This window comes from Lissotriton vulgaris, chromosome 1_1 (assembly GCF_964263255.1).
Source record: "Lissotriton vulgaris chromosome 1_1, aLisVul1.2, whole genome shotgun sequence".
NCBI classification, from domain to species: domain Eukaryota; kingdom Metazoa; phylum Chordata; class Amphibia; order Caudata; family Salamandridae; genus Lissotriton; species Lissotriton vulgaris.
The window spans coordinates 451511274-451525971 of record NC_141685.1 but is presented as its reverse complement, the minus strand read 5'-3'; the positions used below and the strand labels follow the sequence as shown (position 1 = coordinate 451525971).

The 14698-nt window shown below is 44.3% G+C and overlaps 1 protein-coding gene across 4 annotated transcripts in view; it reads left to right on the top strand.

Annotated features, from left to right (window-relative positions):
- The window catches only part of ITGB3BP (integrin subunit beta 3 binding protein), a 317465-nt gene extending 303267 nt beyond the window's left edge, over nt 1-14198 (top strand). For all 4 annotated transcript variants that reach the window (XM_086953560.1, XM_086953548.1, XM_086953554.1 and 1 more), the window contains one exon: nt 12519-14198. The gene's annotated coding sequence lies outside the window, so the exon portion shown is untranslated. The remainder of the gene's footprint in view (nt 1-12518) is intronic.
- Nucleotides 14199-14698: the final 500 nt, after the last annotated feature.

The following is a 14698-nucleotide window of genomic DNA, read 5'->3' as shown; positions in this document are numbered from 1 at the left end:
AGTAAGCCATTCACGCTCTACGTTCACGAAAGAGAAGGTTGCGCGTTGAGTGTTCTGACACAGAAGTTTGGTGATAAACAACGCCCTTGTGCGTATTTCTCATCAACATTAGATCCGGTAGCCAAAGCGTTGCCTAGTTGTTTGAGAGCTACAGCGGCAGCTGCAGCTTCCATTCGACAATCTGCTGGTTTGGTGATGAACAATATGCTAGTGGTCATGGTTCCTCATGCAGTGGATACACTCATGAACCGAACGAAGACACAACACCTTACTAGTGCGAGATTATCTGGTTACGAGCTGACATTACTAGCGAGCCATATTCAGATCAAAAGATGCAATGTATTAAATCCAGCAACATTGTTGCCGACTGATCAAGAGTCGAGTGATTCTGAGCCACATGATTGCTATTTCAAAACGGAGGAAGAGACAAAAGGACGCATTGACTTGAAAGATACTCCGCTATCAGATCCGGATGGTACGCTGTATGTGGACGGGTCATGTTTTAAATTGGAGAATGGTGATGTGACTGCTGCTTACGCGGTAACGACTTTGAAGACGATTGTGGAGACTGCAAGAGTGAGTCAGAATTCTGCCCAAGCTGCAGAATTAATAGCTCTAACGAGAGCGTGTGTTTTAGCTGAGGGAAAGAGAGTGAATGTGTTTACGGATAGTCAGTACGCATTTGGCGTGGCCCATAGTTTTGGCCGGTTGTGGAGAGAAAGAGGTTTCATTACGTCCCATGGGACTAAGATCCAACATGGTCACTTAGTTAACGACTTGTTGGAATCTCTAACCTTGCCGACTGAAGTTGCGATTGTGAAGTGCAGTGCTCATAAAGCAATCACGGATGATGTTGGTCGTGGGAATGCTTTTGCTGATGAAATTGCTAAACAGACAGCTAGAGACACGATGAGCAGAATGTATGTTGCTACGTCTGCAAGATGGATTGCTGAGTCCGGAATGTGTGAGGATACTATGGAAAGTGTGAAAGAGATTCAGAAAGAAGCAACTGAGGAAGAGAAACGTGTATGGAGAGAAAGTACGGGCAAGTTGGACTCGAATGGATGTTGGATTGATTTGACAGAACAGCAGCGTTGGATGTTGCCCGATGCGTATGTGCTTGCAGTAGTGACGATGGCGCATGGAGTAGCGCATATAAGTTCTAAAGGGATATGTAAGATGTTAGCCCCGGTCTGGAAGAATGAGGGAATTAGTAAGTGTGCAGAGAGAGTGGTGAAAAATTGTATGGTGTGCTTGATGCATAATCCTGGCAAGGGAACTCCAACTCCAGCTGGTCATTTCGCTCCTCCTTCCTGTCCCTTTGAAGTAATTCAGTTAGACTTCATTCACATGGAACGCTGCAACAATTTGAAGTATGTCCTGGTGGTAGTTTGTGCTTTTTCCAGGTGGATAGAAGCATACCCACTTAAGGACAACACTGCCCTATCTACTGCCAAAATTCTTCTCAAGGAATTTTTCCCTAGATACGGAATGCCACGGATTGTATGGTCAGATAACGGAAGTGAGTTTATAGGGAAAGTTATGCAGAGTGTGTGTGCCGGCTTAGGATTGAAACAGAAATTTCACAGTGCAAACCATCCCCAGTCTGCTGGTTTAGTCGAGGGTTACAATGGCACCCTCAAGCTGAAATTAGCCAAAATACAAGCATCCACAGGTTTAGCCTGGCCAGACGCACTTCCTTTGGCCTTGTTATCAACGAGAGCAACAGTACATTCTAGAATAGGACTTAGTCCTTACGAAATAGTCTTTGGTCGCCCGGCAAATGTCTGGGGTGTGCCAAGGCCTAAACAATTTTGCTCCATTGAATATCCTATGTTGATAGACTACCTTTACGACTTGACTGCTAAATTGAGTCTTATTCATCAACAGGTTTTCGATGCTTTGCCAAAACCTCCGGAGAGTCCAGGGCATCAGCTGAAACCAGGAGATCTGGTGGTAATCAAGAACTTCGCGAGAACGAAGAACCTTCAGCCGAGATTTGTGGGGCCTTTTCAGATCTTACTGGCAACGAGGACAGCAGTTCGTGTAGCTGGCCGCAAACACTGGATACACGCTTCTCATGTTAAGCGTGTTCCTTTGCCGCTCCCTTACGACGACTGGGTGAAAAAGGGAATTGGTGCCTCCGAATCTGAAAGCACACCGAAGTTCATCTCTTTCAGCGATGCCGAATTGATTACTGACACTTCCAAATCTGACTCTCCTCCTGAAAAGACTCCTTTGAACACTGAACATTTGTCTCCAGCATCAGAAGAAACTTTGCTATCTGCGAACTTAAACTCTGCAACAGCTGCTAGTGATACATTATTTTCCGATCAGACAGTACCAGCGAAGCAGAGATACAACCTAAGAAGCCGTAAAATGGAGAAATAAAGCAGGCAACTGCATATTGTGATTTTATATATATATTGAACTTTTGCCTTCAGCCAGGAAGTTTGCTATTGTTTATTGTTTTTAAAATTGCCTTGCCGTCTGGGTAGCCGTAGGGTCGTGGCTGTGTGCCTAGTTTGAATTTGCAGGGGTCTGACACAAGGTCGATCTTTCTGTTGGTTCTGGGAACTCCCAGGGCTGATAGAGGCATTTTCATCTACGTACACATCATCAGTGGTCGCGAGCGGATTGTAGAAGATGGAGCTTCCTGCGCTGCAACGAGAAAATGTGATTTATGTTCGCAGAAACAAACTTAATAGAATTCTTCATAGCAAATGCTTTTTGATGCAATGTGCCATTACATTTTTGATTGTTTTAGCAACATTGGTGGGTGGAATCGTCTTCAGTATAAATTTGATTTTTGTGCCAGTTACTACAGTACCTCCCCTTGATCCTGCTATTTCTACTGTTTCTTCTATACACTCTTTTCACTCGTTTCCAGAACATGAGCAAGCCCGACGCTCAGAATTCACCAACAACACTTTTGTACAGCTCTTGCACCAACACCAACTGGTAGTTAACACTACAGACTGCTGGGTGTGTGGCTTGATACCTCACACTATGGATAAAGGTATTCCCTATCTGGTTCTGCCTTACAGCTATAATGGATCATTTCAGGCCTTCCAAACCATCTTTGCTTATGCCCTTGAAACTTATCCTCCACGTCCACCGCGTTCCGCTAAATATAACTCGGCCAACAAAGCTTTAGTCCAGGGAATTATTGACATGGTCAAGGACGTCAATAATACTCCATCTTACCCTAGAGACGAATTGCGAGTATATTTAAGTTGGAATACTTCAGAGTATCGCCTTAGTTTAGGAGAAAGCAAGCGTAAAAGCTCAACTCCAATCTGGGTCGTACCTCACCGAGGTCAGGTCTGTTTGCAAGGTAACGGGAGAAATCCGAGAGCTCAGCTAGGGAGGAGTGAGTGCGTAGAGACTTATGTGTTTCCGGCTAACTCTTCCCCTGCCTTTCTTACTGCTAGGGGTACCTACTTCATTTGTCGAGACAGAGCTTATACATGGTTGCCTGCCGACTTTTCAGGATCATGTTATATTGCTCGACTACTACCTCCGACATACACTGCTTCACCTGATTACCACAGAACCAGAGTAGCGAGAGGTGTCTTCAGCAAGGAAGATACCGCTGGTCAGGAAGCTGGAGACTTCTTCAAAGGCTTCCTTCCGTTCTGGGGGCCTATGGCCAATAGTAGAAACATACGTCAGCTAACACGGGTAGTTGAATCTACTATTACCGAAACTGCTGGTGCCCTTAGCAATCTGACAGCTGAGCTTCAGGCGGATAGGCTCATGACGTTGCAGAATCGTATGGTTCTAGACGTTATACTTGCAGATCGAGGTGGGGTATGCAGAATGATCCAATCGAGCTGCTGTGTCTTTATTCCTAATAATGCTCCAACAGTCTATGAGGCGATCTCTAAGTTGCACAAGATTTCAGACTCCATACATGTAGACAAGGGAAACTGGTCCTTCATGGAGTGGTTTTGGACTCTGATATCAGCGTGGGGATGGAAGGTTCTAATGGTCATTGGTGTCATCTTAGTATTCCTATTCTCATGTTGTCTGATTATCCAGTGTGGTCCTGCTCTGTGTAGTCTTTGTGCTGCAACTTGTCTCAGAAAACCACCTGCGTTTGGAGAAAAGACACGAGAAAGGATGATGATACAACAGCATGTCACTGACCTGATGAGCATAGAACTAGATTCAGACATAGACTGAGTAATTGCCTATGTAAGGGCAAAAGGAGGGTCTGCGGTTCCGTGACGGTTCCGTGACAATTTGAACCCGTGTTTTCAAGTTTATCGGAAATACATAATATTGGTATCAGTGAACCGCAAATGATCCATTTAGCATACCCTGGTGTTTTCGCTACGCTACAAGCAAGAGCACTCCTTCTATTAACACATTTCTAATCTACCCACGGCATCCATCTTAGATCATGGCCGCCATTTTGTGTTTCTTGCCCTCACATACGCAATAGCCTCTGATCACTTCATTTCGATTAAGGACACGTAGCCTTAGCCGGAGATTCACCTCTTTCATGACACGTGCACCTTAAACCAGATCACGCTGTAACTGCATGACTCGACAAAGGCTGCCTCCTCTGCCCGAGGCCAGCCCTGCCAAACTGGTCTTCGTGTCCATTGTACCTGATCATGATTAGGCGGCCGAAGCCGGTAGCCTTGCCCATTTACAACCCACAAACATCTCTTATCCCGCTTTCCTATCTTCCACACCTGGCTCTGTTTCTTTCTTTCTGAATCTTTATTAGGGGGAGGTAACGAACTTTACGATGAGGCGGTCCGGGTCCTGAATGCAATATTGACAGGGAATTGTGACTAACTAGTGGGAACCCCTCTTTTCACAATGTTTGGCCTCAGATATTATCGACGGTTCCTGTGTAACGCCAAATATTTATTGTTTTAGACACAAAGGTTTTGGGAATGTATTACATGTAAAGAATTCGCCCCTAGCATAAAAAACAGTATATAAGGAGCAGCCCTCTTTGTACAAATCGAACAGGCTCCTGGTTACTGCCCGTGTGTAGTATCTGTGACTTCTGTGTCCCTGCAGTAATAAACCTTTGGTCTTTGACGCCACCATCGAGAAGCCCGTGTTTCTGTTCATTTGTGCACCAAGGCAGGTGGAACTCCGGGGTCTTTGGGTGTTGTTCCCTGACACCTCTGGACGGAACCAAAAAGTCCACAACTCCAATCCTGCCCGCCCACAGACGTTGCTTTCAGTTCACTGTGCGCCCCCTTGGCCTTATCAGTGCCCCTTGGGTGTTCACAAAAGTGAAGGCAGTGATTGCAGCACGCCTGCAGAGGTCAGGGGGTCCCAGTCTTCCCCTACCTCAATGACTGGCTACTGAAGGCGGGCTCAACAGTGGCGGCTTCCACCTTCAGATTATATTATCATAACTTTAAAACGATAATGTAATGCATGTCGTCAATTAAATACATTCAAAACATTAATATCAAAACATTAAAAAAGAAAAGAAAACGTATCTTATTGCACGTCCACGCTCCCGTCCAGTGTCCTTCACTGCTCCTGCACAGGCCCCAGGCAACTCCCCTAACTATTACAGGCGCTTCTCTCATGCAGCATGAGAGCAGTGCTGGGATTGTATGGAGCAGGCTGTCTCAGTGCTCCAAAAAGCAATGGATGCCTTAGCTCAGTTTCAACCCAGCTGTCCAAGACAGCTGGGTAGTGCGGTTTAAAGTGGGCATGCCTTGCTGGCCAAAGGGACATGCGTACTTTACACTTAAGTGTCCTTTCTCCCAACCAGAAACATGCTCCCCCTTTTAAGTTGACCCTTCTCTTCTCAAAATCTAATGGTCCATCTTTTTAACTGATTTAGAAATCATGTTATTAGCTGTGCCTTTCTCTGTAGGTTGCTTTCCTAGTCCATCATTTCAGCTCATAGTGAAAGTTAAATCTGAGCCCTGTGCTCTGTATCCTATACAATATTCCAAAGTAAAAAACGCATCTTTCCTTCCTTATGTAATATTTGGTTTCAATTTTCAATAAAGCATATACATTCCAGTCCTTTTTTCGAAAAACCTTCCCTTACTAAAAAGCTACCTCTATACTATTTGTGAAGGGGGTCCTGCTGTTGCTTAAATAAGACAAGGGGCAATTGGAAGGACGATAGGTTGTTTGCCAGCTGTTGATCTATTCATACAGGGTTGACAACATCAAATCCATAGCTAGCTAAATATTGTATCGGGTTACTAAGAGTCCAACATAAAAGTCAAATTGGGATCCCACAGTGCTATGTAGGAAAATTACTGTTGCTAAGATGTGTAGAGCAGCTACCCGGACATCAGTTCCTATACTTTCAGGGCGCTATAGCAAAGGATCTGTCTCTGGAACAGATGCCCAAGTGTAACATTCTTTTCTATGAAACCACTGTCAATCTCCCAATCACTTTTTTTTGTTTTCTAGTTTGATATTATGGAGATAATCTTGCTTTTCTCTACATGAAGAAGTAGGGAAAGTGTCTCACTAGTTCTTCCAGTACTAGTTATCCTAGTTCACTACCATTGGGAATCTTCACTGAAGTCCTAAACAACTTGCCCTCCAAAAAACTAACCAGGAGGTGGACTAATTGTTCAATTTTCAAGATACATGTCTACCACTAACATTCAGGATAGGCTGTTTTTCAGCTGCCAAAGTTGTGCATTCCAGGGTGGAAGGTCAGTGCGTGTTTTTTACACTCTTTGAAGCTATGATGCTTATGTACTCACATTCTTTTAGTTTTTTTTTTAGCTGCATTAACCCCTTCCATGCTGATGACGAACCCCAGCCGTCATGCACTACGGTGCTCATGTGCTGATGACGGCTGGGGTTCGTCACGGCCTGCCCCTGTTCGTGCTGTTTACAGCACACCAGGGGAATCGCGGCCGCATCAAAGGGGTTAAACGAATTTAAGAACATGTTGCTGCTAAATTATTCATTTATAAAGTTTAATTGGGCATTGTTAGAAATTAGATTTCTGGTTGGCAGATGTATGCACCCTGTCCAAGCAGGAACCACAATTCTATTCAGGGAAAGTCAGATGCACCCTTTAAATTAACGTGTGCTCACCCACTGGTAGCTTGGCACAGAGCGGGCAGGCTTAACTTAAGAGGCGATGTAATAAAGTATTTTTGCAACACTTCAAACAGTAACACAGTGAAAACACCACAAAAAGACTACACACCAGTTTAGAAACATAGATTATGATTTTCAAAATAAAACAAGAGCAAAACAACAAAAATCCAATAAGAAGAAGTTGAAACAATCACTTTTAAAGATTAAATGAAAAAATTGCTTTTAGAAGCAATCGGCGCTGTGATGATTATATGGTTACGCTGGACCAGAACAAAGTCAGCAGTTCAGGCCGACCGCAATGGAGCGTGTGACGGGTACAGGGTACAAGAGCCACGCAAGGCCCGCTGAACAAAGAAACTTGATCCTGGTTGCAACAGTGAGATGCGGGTAGCAGCTCAGCGAAGGATCGGTTTTGATCCAGCAGTTTGAGTGATGCATCGATTTCCTTCAGGTTGTGGTGGCGTTGTGCCAGTTCCATAGACGATTCGCTGAGCCGATAGGTGTTGGTTCCACAAACGATGTGCTGGGTTTCACCATAGAGTCTAGGGGCTTTTCAATCTTCCCACACTGCAGCAGCAGGTTCCGATGCATCGATTCTTTAAGCACATCGCTGTTTCTGAGTGTGATGCGTCGATTCTGCTCCTGCAACAGCGACGATGCATTGTTCTGCTTCCCGCAGATAGGAGATGCCTCTGTTTGACTGGAGCAAGTACCTGGGTCCACTTACAATGGATTAGGCATCGGAGCAGGTGGTGTGGTGAGGCTTTGATATCCCCGAGTCTCAAACAGTAGGCAAGCCAACAAGCCCTTGGAGATCACTCTAGTTTCAGAGTCCAGTTCTACCTCAGCAGGGCAGAGGGTAGCAGGCAGAAGGGCTGCACTGCAGAAAAGCAGTTCTTCCAGAGCAGCTTTCCAGCAGAGTGACAGTAATTTTAGCAGAACAGCAGTCCTTCCTGATAGTTTCTTTACAGGTCCAGAAGTGTCTGTCTTGGTGGGGTTGAAGACCCAATCCTTATACCAAGTTGTGCCTTTGAAGTGGGGGTGACTTCAAAGAAGGGTCTTTGAAATGCAAACAGGTCCTTTCTTCCTAGCCCTGGCTCCAGACTCACTACAGTGGCTAATTATCATTGTGTGTGGGGACAGGACACTGCCCTTGCACATGTGTCAGCTTCTCACTCCCTTCCTGCCCAGGATGAGCCATCAGGATGCAGAAGGGCGCTCAGACACACATAACCTTCCTTCGTGTGTGGCCGTCTAGAATGAATACTCAATGTCAAGCTGTCACCCACCCCAGATCTGTATTGGGGACAGGCTACAGACTTTCCAAAAGTTCTGCAGCAGCAAAGGATGGACAGAATGCTGAATAAATCAAACATTCACCCCCAGTCAAGAGATCTGGGTTAAATCAATCGTACTTTTGCTCACTACACCAGCCCAGTTTGAACCCAGCCATATGCAAATTAGTCTTGACCTTGCTCCTCATGGGAACAGTCCAGCCCGAACTGCCAAGCCGGCTCCTCCCTGGACAGAAAACAAGCATCCTGAGACTGGTTTTGGGATATCACCCCCATTGGCTAGGCTAGCTTGAATCCAGTGGGACAGCGAGCGAGGGACCCATGTCGAACTTACCCATCCCACTTAGGGCGAAAAATGCTGCGGAAACAGATTAACAGAATGCTTAATAAATGAAACATTCACACCCAGTCAAGAGATCTGGCTTAAGTCCATCGTTCCTTTGCTCACTACGCCAGTGGGATGGGAATGTCCAGACGGGGGTACCTTGCTCGCTGTGCCACTGAATTCAAGCTAGCCTAGCTGATGAGGGGGTGATACCCCGAAACCGGTCCCAGGATGCTTGTTTCCGGTCCAGGGAGGACCCGGCTTAGCAGCCCATTTTTGTGCTCCAGGTCCCTGAAAATAGATGTTGATTTTCAGGGTTCATGAATTTAAGTGAAGGTATCCTTGATGAAGAGGTAGGATAAAAGTAAGTTTCCGAATTTTTCAATCTGGTTACAAATAATTTGTAGCCGGATATATGTGGCCATTACCTGTGCGAACATTGCCATTAGTGCCTGGAGAGTACTTCTAATAGGGCCTCATTTTAAGGAGACAAATGTTCTTTTCCTTTCCTCTTTTTTCAAGTTAAATACATTGATGTGTTTTAATTGCTAATCTAGTTACAATAAATTAATATAGTCCAGTTGTATTTCTGTTTAGTTGGTCACAGAAAACACATCTTGAGTTACTTTTCTTTAAAAATGTACTGCTTTTGTATCTGCTAAACCTTAACGGGATTCAATGATTAATATCATCTATTGATTTACTGTTTAAAATACATCAGTTTAACCGCTATTTCAAGAGTAAGCAGCAAAGTTTGCTTTTGCTGAGTGGCGGCCGGCAAGGATCGGGGAGGCCGGGGGTAAAGGGGTAAATAGAAAATATATTTAAACTTACCTCCTCGCCACGTCCTCCTCTGCGCGCCTCTCTATTCCTCGCTCGGGCCGGAACAGGAAGCACCCAGGCTCCCCTGAGCCAATCGCAATGCGGGGACTGGGGGCATGTTCTCCACCCAGCCTGTAATGCAGCCTGAGTGGAGAACATGCTAAGCGTGCATGAATGTTTGGCCGGCCAGAGACAGCCGGCCAAATATTCATGCTCACTTAGGGAGTGAAACACACTTCTCCTCTACCCTGTTCTGTCAGCAGAGCAGCCCTGTCTCGCAAAGCTGCCGCGCCCGCAACAAGTAAAGATAAAAAGATAATAACGTCAAGTTATTAGCCTTAGTGGAGGAGCCGCCACTGCGTTTTGCTCACAATGGCCAGAAAAGTGGTGGACGGCTGGCATGTGTGCCTCCAGACATGCTTATCAAGCTGTGGAGTAGCACAGGCCACGAGTTGTATGCATGCAACGCCTTGCAGCAGTGTTCTACTGTGTTAACTTGTCAGTAGTCAGCTGAGAGTGGGCTGTGTGTGTGTTGAACAGCCCTTGCTGTAATGTGTTGACACATTCCATGCTGTGGGCATTCCCCCCATTCATTCACTTGTAGAGGTCGGGGTTACCTGTAGGATTGGTGCACAGCAGGCGTCCCCTTCCCTCGTTGCACAGCCCTGTGGTGCATAAGTGCATGGCAGGATCCTTCGCAGAGACGTCGGTAGAATACAGGCAGACCATGGAGACGACTGACGCATTGTGTACGTCCCCACGGCTGTGACGTGCTTTCTGTTGCCTCAGATCCAGGGATGCTCTATTTAGATGCAGTCTTCAGGAACCTATTAGACAATTCCTGCAGGTAGTCTGTGCCCCATAGCTATCAGATTTTTTTGGTTCTCGTACTTTCAAAATTCTTCCGAGTAACGCTCTGTCCTGCTTGTCGACCCATCTGGATCTTTTGTGTTATGTAATGTGTATGTTGCTCCTTTGCTTGGTCTGTGTGTTAAAATTCTCGAACTGAATATTTGCTACTTAGGAATGGACTTGAAGGGAAATAAAACGTGTTATTTACATTTCTACCCCCCTCCCCCCACACGCCTGCCACCCCACCTTCTCTCTATCTCTCCCACTGGACTGCAGGAATGTGTATGCTTGTCTAATAAAGGTATGTATTAAGGTGGGGTTGATTCTCCTTGAGACATTGTGTGCTGAAAACTCTGGGTAAAATACCGGGAGAGAAATGAAGAAGGCAGCCAGTGGACTCTGGATTTAAATGACCAATATTTTGACGATTCCTTATTTCTAAGGCGATCCTGTGGACCCGACACGTAATGCTGGTTGATTCACACCCCCTTCCCTGCAGTTCTCAATGCCTGTGGGATACACTCCAGTGTAGTACCAGTAGTACCAGTATTACACCAGGGCATTTGTAAGTTGTTTTTTTGTTTTTATTCTTTTAAGGGACATTTGTTTGGCTCTTAGTATAGGAATACAAACGTCATAGACTGACATTTATTTAATATATATCAAACTGTTGATTCATCGATCTTCTCGCTCCTTTTGAACTTGTTTGGATGGAATGCATGAACAGGATAGCATGCACCGTAGACCGTGTCGTGTGGAGATAATGAAAAATGTGCCACTGTGCCACTGCTGCTGCCTGCCTTGGACGTGCTGGGTTGTATTTCTGTTTAATTAGTTCCGCTCCAGACTTAAAACCTGTGACCAGTGTGTGGTTGGTACCGAATGGATGTCACATTAGCATCACATGGCTAGGCATGACATTTATTTATTTTACACAAACAAAATCTACTTAAAACAACTTCATGCCGTGGAATCCTTCATGAATGGACCCATTATGTGGATTCCAGTATATCATTTTGTACCAAATGCTCACAAAATGGAGCCATTGTTTGTCCATGAACAGCATTTACTGTAAACAAAATGTTTTCGAACTGAATGTAAGCAAACTGCTTAACCGGTGCCAAGACAAGAAAGCCTTTAGCTTCTGTTCCCAGTTATGTTTCTGTATGGTTTTTTTTTTTTGGGTGGGGGTCAGTTATATGATTTATTTGACATTCCCCCACAATTAGATCAAAAAACACGAGGACATAATATCCAGCATGCTGCTGTGATTACGCTTCTTGGACATATTTGTCTGTTGAACTAGACTGACTTCCCGTTCCCTCGATTAAATACTCTTAGCAAGATGAAGGCAACGATTGGTAATTATGTATCGCCATACCTAAAAACATACAGGAACATTCCCGTCCCCCCAGAGAGAGGGCTGGTGGCCCTGGACTGGTGTTCTGTGATTACTCAAAGCAACAGAGAAGAAGTTGTAAAATACATTGAGAGGTTATCATTATGAGGCGCATAATGCCATGAACAAAGTAGATTGCGCATGTATCCACCTTGGCATGGTTGTTAACTGGCGTTAGACAAGCTCTGAAATCCAAGCACGTTTGTGGTGACCAAAGTCCTCCTAATTTGAACACTCTCTGTGGCAATTTTGGCTTCTTTAGCAATATGATACTGTGTGTGGACTGTGCCTCTCTGTGACATGGGGTCTTCTAACCCCCAATGGAGGCACAAATGAAGCTGTGATTGAGAAGAGGAGAACGACTTTACATTTTAAAGGTTCCAGAAACAGATTTCTTGAATACATGTGACCAGTATAGCATGTTTCTTACTTTATCTTCGTGAGTGACGAATTAAAAAGTGGCATGATCGCACGAAGAGGGAATAAAGATATTCGTCTCTACAGCCCGTCATCTTCTAGGTTTTTGTGTACTGCAAAACTTTACATTTGAATCCTAAAATATATGGTGGACCTCCTTACACTCACACAGCGGGAGAACAGGCGTTTTATGACGAGATGGAGAATGTTTAAATGTATCCAAAACAGCCCAGATGGCAGTCAAAACGTCAAAATATGTTTTTCTATATAATTCGTGTCGATAAGTCACCATCTTAAATTTCAGATCGAGGTGTAACCTATTAACCTCTTCTTGTTCCTGCAGAGTTTTGGGAGCAGTTGCCAACTGGGAAGTATATGTGGCAACTAGTGGACCGCCTTCCAGCATGACTTGCAGCAGAAGTGACTACTTGAGCAAAGACAACAATGGTGACCTGTAGTGACTTGTGACCATCGATAAGACCGGCCTTTCGCCCAATGATGTACAGTGGCGTGTAGAGCTATGCACATCTACTGCGGAGCCCAAACCAAGGGCAGACATTTGTGTACGAACATGTACACGCTCTATTTTAAAGACTGAAGTTGTAGCTGTAATCCATCATATCTATAGAAAAGGACTATAGTTTTAATTTTGTAGAAGAACATTTTTTAATTCATACACGTGAGATGTGTTCGTGGGTTGTATTTAAAATGTGTACTTCAGAGTTTGTACTGGAATGACTGGGAATCCCGAACTTCGATCTAAAAGTGAGACTTTATATCCATGTGCAAATCTTCGACGATTCCTTCTTGGAAGCGAAGGCATGGAACAACTCTACCTATTCGATTAGATCTATTTCAGACTTATATTCTGAAAGCCTTGAAAACCTGGCATTTTCCTCGTAGCTTTTATTTGTGGTTTTGGATTTTTATAGTTGGCTTCCTCCAACAGCACCAGGACACCACCTGAGGTCATGGCTTGCGCTTTATAAATGTTTATTCATTCATTTTAAAGGGAAAGGTGAAGATGACTTTTTTATTTTCTCGAAATGTTAATGAGAGGGAGAATGTCACTTTGAAACGAATTCATAGCAAATCAATCCTTACCATTAAGGCTTCTCTAATTGCTCTGTTGTAGTCCTTCACATATGACCATTCAAGTATATTGTGTTCCCAAATGTGCTATTTGGCGAAGAGCAATTGCGAGGCCTGTGCTACTTGCAAGTACTGCTGTGACATCTTACCACGTTATTGATCCTTTAAATAACCTTGGTATCATATAAAGTGAAAGTATGGAAGAGCTCTGTTGCCTTCCTCTCCCTTCTACCCATCTGGGCAGAATCGTGTAGATCCCCAAGTAGGATCAGGGAAAGGTTTCTCTGAACGAAGGCTGTTTCTGTAAGTCTCAGGAGACCCCGGAATGAGGGCCCTCTGGCCCTCTGTAGCAGTTTCTTTGGATGCTGCCCGGTTTCTGTTAGTATCCTGTTTTTTAAAGTCTTCCTTTCTTAAAAGAAGGTTTTTATAGTGGGTCTTCCTTCAGGTCCAACAATAAATAACATTAGGATTTTAAATATAGGGGAGGGGGGGCTTTGGTGTTCTGAAGCATCCCTGTGTTGCCCAATTAGTTGGCCAGAGCTGGGTATGTCCTTAGCCAGTTTTAGCACACATGTAACGCAGGGAAGAGTACCAAGTACTAAAGTATATAAGTAATAGATGTCCAAAATCCAGTGGACCATCTGTGACCACATTCAACAGTCTGGGTTGGACTCCGCTTTTCTAGACGCGCTGCAGCACACTCTGCCTCTCCTGCCAGCCACTAGTATTTTCACCAAGCTGAGACACCATCTAGCACCAGAACCTGATGAAGAAACTCTAAGACTACATAAATTACTAATTATAGATACGCAAACCTCGAGGAGGCCCTAAACTGATTGACGCAATGATGTGAAATGTATGTTGGCTATTAATAATCATGAGCATGCTATTTAACCTAAAAATCAATAAAATTGCCTTTCTTATGTGTGTACTTTTGTTGATTGGATTTAGCCACAGAGTTGGGTTCAGTGAATAGTTTATGATGGCGATTGTCAAAAGTCTTGTTGCAATTTCTGCGAAGCTACCGTTTACTGGGTTCTTGCCTTTGTATGCTTGTGTATGTCTGTGAGTTCTGAGAAATACATCAGTGTTCACAAAGAAGACACAGGTTCTTGTAAACATTCATCATTACATCCAAAAAGGCGAAATAGAGCTATGTCTTTGGTACTTGGAGATTCTCACCCAGAACTCTAGCAGAGTTCAAGCCCCGGGGGTATCTGACCAATGTGGCTGAACTGCAGTTTTACAAAAAAATGCTGTAGATCATATACTGGTCCGACGCAGTTGCATATACCTAAAAATATATTATCAACAATAGCAATAGGATTCTCAATCAAATTTGGTACTTTGGTCAAATGTCAAACAACTTTAGGTGTATTTTCCAGTTTGGGAAGTTGATTGCTGCTTGTTCATTCTAATTGCATTATTGTC